Here is an 11,520-nt window from a genome sequence, read left to right on the forward strand (position 1 = left end):
TTACAAGAAAGAGGGGTTGAAATGAATTCTATTGGTGGTTGTGCACACAGAGGCCACCCATACTCTACCTTCCGCCCAAGCTCAGAATCATTTCTGAGTATCAGGATGCATGGTGACATGTTAGTCATCTGTGTGTGCCTACCCTTGATTGGATCTTCAAGGGTCCCGCTTGATTGGATTTCAGAGATGAGATCTTGGTGGCAGATGGCACACAGAACGACCGGATCTGGCATGAGGATGGAAGAAGTGGCCTGTTTGCTAAGTGCTCCCAGGACTTTGGGTGTCTTTGGGGGCTTTGATAAAAACTCAGGGTCTGGGCAGGCAACGATGGAGCAACGGAATGGGTTTGTAGTAACGCAGGCCCTACATGTAAATTTGAAACACTTTTCCATCCAGCTCTTCCCCAGCTAATGCACATGATAATATTTTGCTAAGAGACATGGTTTTTAGAGCTGAGGGAACTGGGAGGTCATCTGCCGGATTCCCTCACTTCCTACCTGGGACACAGGATCATTCCCATTTAATGGAGAGGAAAACTGAGCCCCTGAAGGAGAACTTGATATGCCTAAGTGCATGAGGGAATCCCCAGGCTGGAATTTTTTCAGTGCCCCAGGCTCCTGAGTGTGCCGCTGTCCACAGCAACCATCTCTCCCTGAGACTGGCAGGCATGAGTCCTGATTGTTGGTCTTTACCTTGATGAGGAGGCTGGTTTCCATACAAGCGGGTTCCATTTTGGAAAGAAGAGCTGGCAAAATTCATGTACTGCAGTGGAATTTTAGGGGGCACCAAAAAACGCAGACCCTGTCCCTTTAAATATATGTACGTAAACCTCTATAATTAAGGTTTAGGGGGATAGTGATGGAAGAAAATTTGGGTCTCAGGTGGGCATGCTCCAAAAGACCACCTTGTGGTATTGGGGAGCTAGTTCTAGGATCTGAGTCCCTGGCCCTCCCTCTCTCTCCTCACACTAAATATCTTCGGTAAAATCCCAGTGTTTTCCATCCCTCCTAAAACTGCCTTCCTGTTACTTCTTGCCTGAATCATTGCAGAGACCTACTCTTGGGCCCTCCCTTCCACATCCCATCCTGCCCACAGCCACCTGCTTTCTTTTCCTCAAAACACACTTCTGATGGCGGCATTTCCTCTCCCTGCTGGTCAGTGTCTCCCTATCACCTTCAGAATTGCACCCAAGCTGTGCATATTGACTTTCAAGAGCCTCTAAAACATGACTCCAAGCTTGCATCCTAAACTTTCTAGACCTTTCTCCTGCTCCTGCACAAAAATTGCCGCCAAATTCTGCTTCTCACCTCCTCTTCTCATTGTCCAACCTGAGTCAATGCTGCAGAACATTTGCCTCTCACCTCATCCCCTCCTCAAGACAGGTCTTGTGGTGCCTCTTTTTCAGTGAAAAGTGTCACTTGATGATTAAATCGGTGTCCCCTAGCCTTTCTCTGAGGTCTCAGTTCACAGAAGATCAGCATTTCTCGGGCTGAGATAGATGGGTGGGAGGAACTAGAGGTGAAGAGAACACTCTTAAGACCATTGCAGTCGTCCGAGTGGGAGTCTGTCGCTGGTAGAGGGAGAAGTGGTGGGCAGCCGAGGGAAGGGATGGGTGTGAGCTGGCACTGGGCATTGGGACCCTGGTGCTGGAACAGCCCTGCCCGTCTTGGACCTGTGTGGAGACCAGCCAGGTCAAAGGGCCACTCATCAGGGCATGGCCCCCATGTCCTAAACCTGGGGGGGGGGGTGTCTGGGTTTGTCTCAGCCTCCCTGCTCTCTGTTCTGCCGGTTTTTATAGAGTTGATATCCCTTATTTTGTAAGAGGTAGAGAGTTAGGGGGAAAGGAAGGAAGCCTTTCCCTTGGCAGGGTCATGGTCATAGAATGGTGAAATGAGATCTGGAATCTGCAGAGTAGGTGCTGGGCCCCGGGATGGCTTGCAGGACATCAGAAAGGGTAGCAATGGGCTGGGGCATGGCACATTTTCCACCCAGTTCCGGGGGTGAGATAGGAACGGGAGGTGGAGTCACGCCCAATCTAAGAATAAGAGATGCTTCGTGTTGGCTTATCTTCAGGGCTCCATTTACTCTTGATGGAAACGCCTCTGCTGCAGCAAAAGGAGGAAGAAGGGAAAGTGGTCGCAAGGGAGGGGAGCCGCTCTTGTTTCCACCTTCTGGCAGCATCCCCGTGAGGGGCTCAGCACCGTGGCAGGATCCCAACCAGAGACCTGAAACACCTCTCTGTTCCTGAAGCCTGCTGACTTTGTTAGAACCCTGGACAGTATTAAACTCAAACTTGGGCTGGATGAAGGACTCCAGGAATCCTACAGTTACAAGGCTGTTGGATCTCAGCATCTGAGAATGTCAAAGCTGGGTGGCAGATACAGATGTTGGAGTGCTGTGTTTTTCCAAGCTCGGTTTGGCTGGCAAAGCCTTTCCCCGAGAGAGACCACAGGGGGGAATCCCAATCTATCAGTCAGGGCAAGTGGAGCCATCTACGTGACACAGAAGCTGCCGACCCCCGTGTCTCACACCCAGAGCTCCCGGGTACAGCATGAAATGTGGTGTGAGATGGCACTGATCCAGCCAAACTCCTCTTCCCCAACGCACACATCAAGTCAGGGTATAGGAGACACCACTAATGGACCAGTGGTGAACACCCCCACCCCCACGTGCTTCCAGGGTGCTGAAGACTGGCTTTCTCTAGCGGACAGTTGGTGCAGACATGGGAAATTGTGTACTCCAGGGCATTGGAGAAAAACGCTGCAGCAAATACTGGCTTGGGTGCATTTTAGGGACATTTGCTCAGATACCCCTGCGTTCTGTGCTCATCCCTGCTTTTGGCCAGGTTCCCTCTGCCCCAGCAGACGGTCGTCATTGAAGACCTATGACATGGATGTGGATGTGGAAATGGCATAGGGACTGTGTGCAGAGGGGACTGGACACCTCTTGTGGATGTCACATCAATAGGTCAAGGGCTATGATGTTCAAATAATGCGGCCCCTTCCTTCTAGAGGCTTCCTCAAAGTGAAGGTCCACAACACCCTGGCCCCGGGGCCGGGGAAAATGCTTACGGTGTCTACTAGATAAAAGCCCTTTGTTCATCAACCATGGGATGTAGGAAAGAATGAGGTATAGGAAGCTGGAGCTTAGTTTCCCCTTCTGGAAAGGGGGCTAAAACAAGTTGTGAGGGTTAAATGGATTGATGTGTGAAAAGGTTTTTTTTTTTTTTCTTTTAGCATTCAAATGATATTTATTTATTTATTTATTTATTTTATTATTATTATTTTAATATGAAATTTATTGTCAAATTGGCTTCCATGCAACACTCAATGCTCATCCCAAGTGCCCTCCTCAATGCTCATCACCCACTTTCCCCTCTCCCCCACCCCCCATCAACCCTCAGTTTGTTCTCAGTATTTAAGAGTCTCTTATGGTTTGCCTCCCTCCCTCTCTACCTTTTTTTCCCCCCTCCCCCTCCCCCATCGTCTTCTGTTAAGTTTCTCAGGATCCACAGAAGAGTGAAAACATACGGTATCTGTCTTTCTCTGCCTGACTTATTTCACTTAGCATAACACTCTCCAGTTCCAACCACAAAAGGCCATATTTCATTCTTTCTCATTGCCACGTAGTATTCCCTTTTCACCAGTACTTATACAGCAGTATCTGTGTGGGTGAAAAGGTGTTTTGAACAGTGACTTCTATCCTAGTGGTACACCATTTCCCGCATCTGCACCAACCGTCCACTAGAGGGAACCCATCCTTAGCACCTAGAAGCCAGGCTGCGCTGTGTTCTCCGCTGGTCGGTGAGTATCGTTTCCTACATTGTGTCTTGCGTGCGTGGAGGGAGAGTAAGTTTACCAGTCATGACTTTTTTCAAAGGGACTTCAAAAGAAGCTGCTGGGAAGGGACTCAAAGTCTAAGACAATGGAATTCTCATAATTCCTCCCCCAAACTGACTCATGGTTCCAAACGGAGACATGTTGCTGTGGGCAAACTTTGCCAGAAATGCCTGTGTTATGGAAAAGGAACCATGAGGAATGCCAGGTAGAGGGAGGAGGTCCCAGAGGACAAATGCGTGATGCCAGTGTCACAGCTGGGCAAGTGTTCAGTGATGCCAGGCCGTCGTCTGTTATTTTCATTTTGCGGTATCCTCTCCCAGATGCCAACGTCACGGTCTCTGGGGAGCTTCTGTGTGAAATTCCTTAACCCAATCTCTTCCGCCATCTGCGGTCAGCAGCTCTTCAGGCTGGCTCAGCTGCCTTCTGCAGGTAGGTGCTGTCTGTTTTCCTTCCGTGTTCTCTCTCGATGATCTCCTGGCCAGCACTTACCCAAGGCAGATGCGATTCACATTGTTGCTGGTGCATGGATGGAAGGGTGTGATCAGGAATGACTCTGGCGGGAGATGAGTCCCCTGTCATGGAAACGGAGCCCCTGGCTCCCATCCTGGTCCCTAAGGAGCAAGAGTGATTAGGTTACTGTGCAACCTGGGAATCCAGGCTCTCCGCTTTCTTTTATAGCTCGGACTTGGATTTCATCTGAGACCACACAACTGGAGGAGGAATTAAATAGGACCCGAGAACACCTTGTCTTCTATCCTCTCCTTTCTCCGATGGAAAAACTGAGGCCCAAGGACAGCAGCGAAATCCTTCAGGCCATGCAGGGTATGAGAGGCCTCTGTGTCCCAGAGCCCACATCTTCTGCTATATTCTCTCTCAATCCCAGGGCCTTGGTTCTCTCTCTACAGAAGGGAAACAGCTGGCATGTGCTACCGGCCTTTCCCAAAGTTGCTTGGAACTCCCTTGGAAGAAACATTCTACAAACTCATTTTCCTGCAGGGTTCAGCATTGCAGCTGCTGTGCGGTAAATAACAAACAGTGATGGTTGTTTCTGTCGTATTTGTTCTCCAAGCCAGGGAGTACAGAGTTTGTGTGCCTTCTCCAATTTATCCTCCTGATCAACATCTGAGATAAGTGCTCCTAAGCTGCTCATTAGAAAGATAAAAGAATGGCGGTTTAGAGAAGCTAAATGCTTTCCTTTTGTGGGACAAAGCTCGTGAAAGTGAGAGCTGCCTCTCTGTGCAGACATGCCTCTGAACTAGGATGAACACATACCCACACGCCTCTGTTACAGTGCCATTGACCCAGGATCTCACATCATTGGCTAGTGGCAGGTATGTTGATCTCCACCTTACCAGCGAAATTAAGCAATTTTCCTGGGAATACATAGCCAGTGCGGGGCAATCCAGAGCTGAAGCAAATGTAGGAAGTAGAATAGGGGTCCCAAGTCCCCCTCTCCCCCTCCCTCTAACACATTGAACTAGAGTCTTTGGGGAAGATAACTTAGAATCTGTTCTTGGGGTGCTTGGGTGGCTCAGTCGGTTAAGCTTCTGACTTCGGCTCAGGTCATGATCTCATGGTTTGTGGGTTCGAGCCCCGCTTTGGGCTCTGTACTGACAGCTCAGAGCCTGGAGCCTGCTTTGGATCCTGTGTCTCCCTCTCTCTCTGTTCCTCCCTTTCTCGCACTCTGTCTCTTTCTCACTCAAAAATAAATAAACATTAAAAAATTAAAAAAAAAAATAAAGACACCATGCCAAAACAACAACAGCAATGACAACAAAAATCTGTTCTTTTAGGGGTGCCTGGGTGGCTCAGTTGATTAAGCTTCTGACTTCAGCTCAGGTCATGATCTCGCAGTTCGTGGGTTCAAGTCTCACGTCAGGCTCTGTGCTGACAGCTTGGAACCTGGAGCCTGCTTTGGGTTCTGTGTCTCCCTCTCTTTCTCTGCCCCTCCCCTGCTTGCGCTCTGTCTCTCTCACTCTCAAAAATAAACATTTAAAAAAGAACCTGTTCTTTTAGACATGTCCCTAGTGATTGTGATGCATAGCTGATTGAAAGCCATACATCTAGTTCAGAATTCCATTTTATAGTTGGGTAGACTAAAGCTCAGTGAGAAAAATGTGAATTTCTAAGAGTCACCTTACAAGGGAGTTGCAAAACCAAGCCAGGGCTCAGAGATCATGCCTCAGACCCAGGCTTGCAACCTTGGAGGGGATGCCCTGGTGCCCTGCCGGGAGCCCCATCCACCTGTCAGCACTGTTTTTCCCCAGCTGCAGCTGTGTTGGTAGCCGACCAGCCTGCACTGAACACCTCTCTGGGGAATGCCCTTGGCTGTAGGGAGCCTCCTTCTTCAGGGTCACACTCTCTTTTTCTGGGGACAGCCCACATCCAATGGTTGGTGATATAGGTGTAATAAAGGCATGTCCCCTTCTCGTAATCGTGGACAACTCTGAAAGGGACATCCCAGCTCAGATAATCTCCTCTAAGTAAAAGACTATACGTCTCTTGCCTCCACCATGAAAAAAGAGGAGCGGTGCCTGGGAGTCAGCTCCCCTATCCTCGGGAAGACTGCTCTGATCACGTACCCAAAAGGCTATTGTTGTCACTGGGGTGTTGACCAGGAGCGGGTTCTGCACGGGTGCAGGTGTGATACAACCGTTCCCATGGCTTGCACCACACCACCAGGTAGGCTTCATGGTATTAGAGTGCTCTGTGCTGGGAAAAGAAGCCCACTGCGCCCCACACAGCCCATGGCTCAGTAGGAGAATCACAAAATGGAAATTGGGATTCCAAACCAAGGCTGTGCCACTTAAAGAGGAGAATTTACATCTTTTGGGGAAAAAAATTCCCAGTGTCGGATGGAGCCCTTGAAGAGACAAAGACCCCGGTCAAAGGAATTCAAGTGACCTTGCGGCCCAAACTGCCCATCATGAGGTGAGTTTTAGTCAGACCACCAGGTTATGATGCCAGGTGGGCCCAGCAGCAATCCACTAAGATATTAAAACCGCGTATATGGCCTGGGCACCAGCAGGGCCAGAGGGCACAGTAAGCCAGAGAAGCAGGTGACTCAGACCCTGATGTCATCCACACTGCAGTGCCTCTCCCTCGGTTCACACCCATGGCTGCCTGAGAAGTCACTTATGGAGGAACTAACGGAGGAAGAGAATGGTTGAGCTCGGTTCACAGGTGGTTCATGTCACTATGTGGATACAGCAAAGAATGGATGGCAGTTTTCTACAGCTCACCTCATGGGTAGCCTTGAAAGACAGAGTGAAGAGGGCACAGCTTTGATCAACATTCCTGGTCGTCCACTCAGGTGGCCTGAGATTAGAATATGTGTGGACTCGTAGCCAGTGGGGAATACTCTGGATGGTTGGTCGGGAAGGAGAAAGGTAGAAAGATTAGGGAAAAGAAAGGCTGGTAGGGAGGCATGTGGATGGACCTATGGGACAAGGCACAGGAGGTGAAGACCTTTGTTTGCTATTACTGTCCATCAGAGAACTTGGAGAACAAGAGACGCATTGAATGGCCAAGCAAACAGAGTGACATGACCAGTGGACATTGGCCACTGCAGTATTGGACAGTGGGCACATGAACAGAATAGCAGGGGTTTACGTTACACATAGGCCCTGTAGCATGGGTTCCCACTCATCAAGACCAATGTAGTTAAATGTCTAACCTACTACCAACAGAGGCCAAGGTTGAGTCCGTGACATGGCATCATCCATCAAGGACACTACCCAGCTATTTGGTGGCAAATACACATGTGATTACATTGCACCTCTTCTACCCTGAGAAGGAAAGTGATCCATCTTAACTGGAGTAGGCACACACTTCCAGGTATGGGTTGGGTATTATTTCTCCAAGTATCTCAGCCAACATCATTACCTGAAGGTTTATAGAGTGTTCATCCACTGGCATACAGTACATCTCTATAGACCCAGAGACATATTTAACAGCAAATGAGGGATAGCAGTGGACATATGACCATGGGGTCCACTGATCCTACTACATAACTTCTTCAGCAAGAAGCTTCCAGTCTGGTAAAGTAATTGAATGGCCTATTGAAGGCATAGCTGAGGCACCAGCTTGGAAAAAAAATATGCTGTATGGATACAGCCCCATCCTCTAGGATTCAATGTATACCCTAAATCAACTAATAAATACTCTTGTATCTCCAAACAGGTAAAATTTGCATATCCAGGTATCAAGAGGTGGAATTAGGAATGGTCTTATTTACCATCACTCCCAGTGACCCACTTGGGGGAGTTTGGGTTTCCTATCCCTGCAACTGAGGGCTCTGTGGGCTCAGAAGTCCTGGTTCCCTGAGGAAGAAAAACCATAGTTTATAGAAAGAGTCTCATTAAGCCTCAAGCTATGGCTACATTCTGTCTCTTTAGACTTGCAGGCTAAGAGACCCACAGGTAAGGGGAGGAAGGAGCCACCATCTTGGTAGGGTAATTAACCCAGGCCAGCAAGAGGAGGTGGAAACAGGGGCAGAGGAGACTATGTTTGGCTCCCAGGTGATCCACTTGGATATCTCTCGGTCCACCTTTACCCAATTTTGATGGTGTCACAGCCTGAGAAGAGCATGATGACCAAGCACTGAACTCCTCAGGAATGAGGGTCTGAGTAATACCCTGAGGTCAAGCCACCTAGACCAGGGAAGGTGTTGGCTGAGGTTGAGGGCAATCTAGAATGAGTGTCAAGGAAAGAGTTAATAAGTATCTAAGATTCTGATCTTGATTTCAGTGCACGCATGTGTGTGTGTGTGTGTGTGTGTGTGTGCGCGCGCGCACGCACACGTGCGTGTCCCAAGCAGTTCTCCATCACTAGCTGGATGTCCCACAATTCAACTCGCTCCTGACACCATCTAGCCAGAGATAGCATCAGATGACACATGTTAGGGTTCAGTCCTAATCAGATGACACATGTTAGGGTTCAGTCCTACAAGACTGCACCCACCACCCATCCACCCCAACCCAACATTTCAGACATCAATTGCAAGTCCAGATGGTCACCTGTGCTTCTGACTGACCGGCTCTAGATTGGAGGTTCCAAGACGCCCTCTTTGGGTTTGATTAATTTGTTAGAGCAGCTCACAGAACTCAGAGAAACATTTTACTTACAAGATTACTGGTTTATTATAAAAAGATTTAACTCAGGAATAGCCAGATGGAAGAGAGCCATAGGGCAAGGTATGGAGAAAGGGCATGGAGCTTCTGTGCCATCTTACAGGGCACCATTCTCCCCAAATCTCCATGTGTTCAACAACCAGAAGATCTCTGAGCCCTGTCCTTCTGAGTTGTTATGGAGGCTTCATTACATAGTCATTGGTCATTGGTGATGCCTCATCTCCAGCCCTTCTCCGCTCCCTAGAGGTTGTAGAACTTTCAGTCCCAACCATCTAGTCATGTGGTTGGTTCCTCTAGAAACCAGCCCCCATTCTTAGGTGTTTTCCAAAAGTCACCTCATTTAACGTAACAAAAGACACCTTTATAGATCTCATTACAGGAATTCTGAGGGTTGTAAGAGCTCTGAGCCAAAAATAGGGTTGAACATCATATATTCTTATATTTCTTATTATAAATCACCACATCACAGTATTACTTACAGTCTCAAGACCAGCTGCAGCAGTGAGGAGGGGCACTAGTTCACTCCACTAGCCTTGCTCTTACAAGCTGCCTGAGGAAAAGAGCCTCAACAGATTCTCAGATGAGTTAGGATCTATCCTATAACCGAGTGGATGAGCAGCAAAAGGGCCAGGGCCCGGTGGATTCCCTGGTGGGTTGCCAGATCCTGCCTCCCAGAACTGGTGTTTTCCTTCCCCAGCTGCTGAGTGTGTTGGCAGTCAACGTGCTCTAAGCTGTTTCCTTGTAGGAACTGCCCTTGGCTGACAGAGCGAGTGCTGTCTTGCCCAGGATCATGCCCTTTTCCAGGAGCAGCCTGCCTCAATGACAGATTCATATGGGGTACAAAAGCCTGGGTCTTCCTGCCCATTGGGTTATCCCAGTTTTAAAACTTCCTGATTAGCACTCGGGGCTGAAGTGTGTTAGGCTGCAGGAGAGGCTGGGAGATTTGCTGTGCCTGGACTGCGATCAGGGATTGCTCTGGACAGGAGCCATTCTGCAGTAGTCCCTAGAACATCTCTGACGGCTCCTGGAGACCATGCTTCTACCCGAGGCTCTCACAGAGAAGCTTCTGAGAAAGGTTCAGTCTGATGGACAGTAGCCATGCCAGCCTGCCTGACTTGGGAGTGGCCTGCCTGACTTGGGAGTATGACTGCAGAACTTGGTGCCCAACCTTCCCTGTTCCAGGGTGGAGAACTGACATTTTCCAAGAAAAGTGCTCTCAGAGCAGATTTTGTGAGGTCATTTGTTAGGTCCCTTAGTTCTTTCCCTAAAACATGATTATTTCCAGGGGCGCCTGGGTGGCTCAGTCGGTTGAGCATCCGACTTCGGCTCAGGTCATGATCTCACAGTCTGTGGGTTCAAGCCCCACATCGGTCTCTGTGCGGACAGCTCAGATCCTGGAGCCTGCTTTGGATTCTGTGTCTCCCTCTCTCTCTGCCCCTCTCCCGCTCATGCTCCGTCTCTCTCTCTCTGTCAAAAATAAATAAACATTAAAAAAAAAACGTGATTATTCCCAAATTATAGATGGGCAATCAAGGCCCAACGTAACACCTTGGGAGAGACCAATTCTGGATATAAATTGGAAGTCACCTGCTTCCCAGGTCAGTACTGTTTCTAGTGCCTCATGCTGCCCTTTATGTCACCTTGTGCCACAGCCACAACACATAGTGACCCAAGGGGACTTTGGTGTGAATTGTACCCCTTGGAGCTACGTAATGCGGTGGACTGCTGGATGGAGTGTGATGGCGTGGGCCATTATCCCTCCAGATTGGCAGCCTCGGACTATGTGGAGTTACACCAGCAGGGCACACAGATGCTAGGGTGGCCAGATGTTTGGGACAGTTAATTTATATATGTATATATATATATATATATATATATATATATATACACACTATATATATACAGAGGCTCTACATAGCCTCAGACTATGTGGAGTTACACCAGCAGGGCACACAGATGCTAGGGTGGCCAGATGTTTGGGACAGTTAATTTATATATATATAATATATATATATTATATATATATATATATATTATATATATATATTATATATAGTGTATATATATAATATATATATATTATATATAATATATATAATATATACATATATTTTATATATATTGTCCCAGCATAATTTTTTAAAATTTAAATTCAAGTTAGTTAACATATAGGGTAGTCTTGGTTTCAGGAGTAGAGCCCAGTGATTCATCTCTCTAATATGACACCCAGTGCTCACCCCTTAAATGTGCCCTTCTTAATGCCACCCGTTTAACCCACTCCCCAATCCACCTCCCCTCCAGCAACCTTCAGTTTGTTCTTTGTATTTGAGAGTTTCTTATGGTTTGCCTCCCTCTCTGTTTTTATCTTATTTTTTCCTTCCCTTCCCCTATGTTCATCTGTTGTGTTTCTTAAATTCCTCATATGATGAAATCATATGATGTTTGTCTTTCTCTGACTGAATTATTTCACTTAGCCTAATACCCTATAGTTCCATCCACGTTGTTGCAAATGGCAAGATATTATTTCCATCACTGAGTATGATTCCACT

General features: G+C 47.9%; 1 long non-coding RNA gene across 1 annotated transcript; it reads left to right on the plus strand.

Moving 5' to 3' along the window:
* The first annotated feature begins 3,846 nt into the window (after positions 1–3,846).
* LOC128774215 (uncharacterized) lies at positions 3,847–5,601 on the plus strand. The gene is made up of 2 exons (XR_008418697.1): positions 3,847–4,268; positions 4,518–5,601. It is a non-coding gene; the product is annotated as an uncharacterized LOC128774215 (long non-coding RNA).
* Positions 5,602–11,520: the final 5,919 nt, after the last annotated feature.

This window comes from Panthera pardus, unplaced genomic scaffold (assembly GCF_024362965.1).
Source record: "Panthera pardus isolate Hobbes unplaced genomic scaffold, ASM2436296v1 HiC_scaffold_3, whole genome shotgun sequence".
NCBI classification, from domain to species: Eukaryota; Metazoa; Chordata; class Mammalia; order Carnivora; family Felidae; genus Panthera; species Panthera pardus.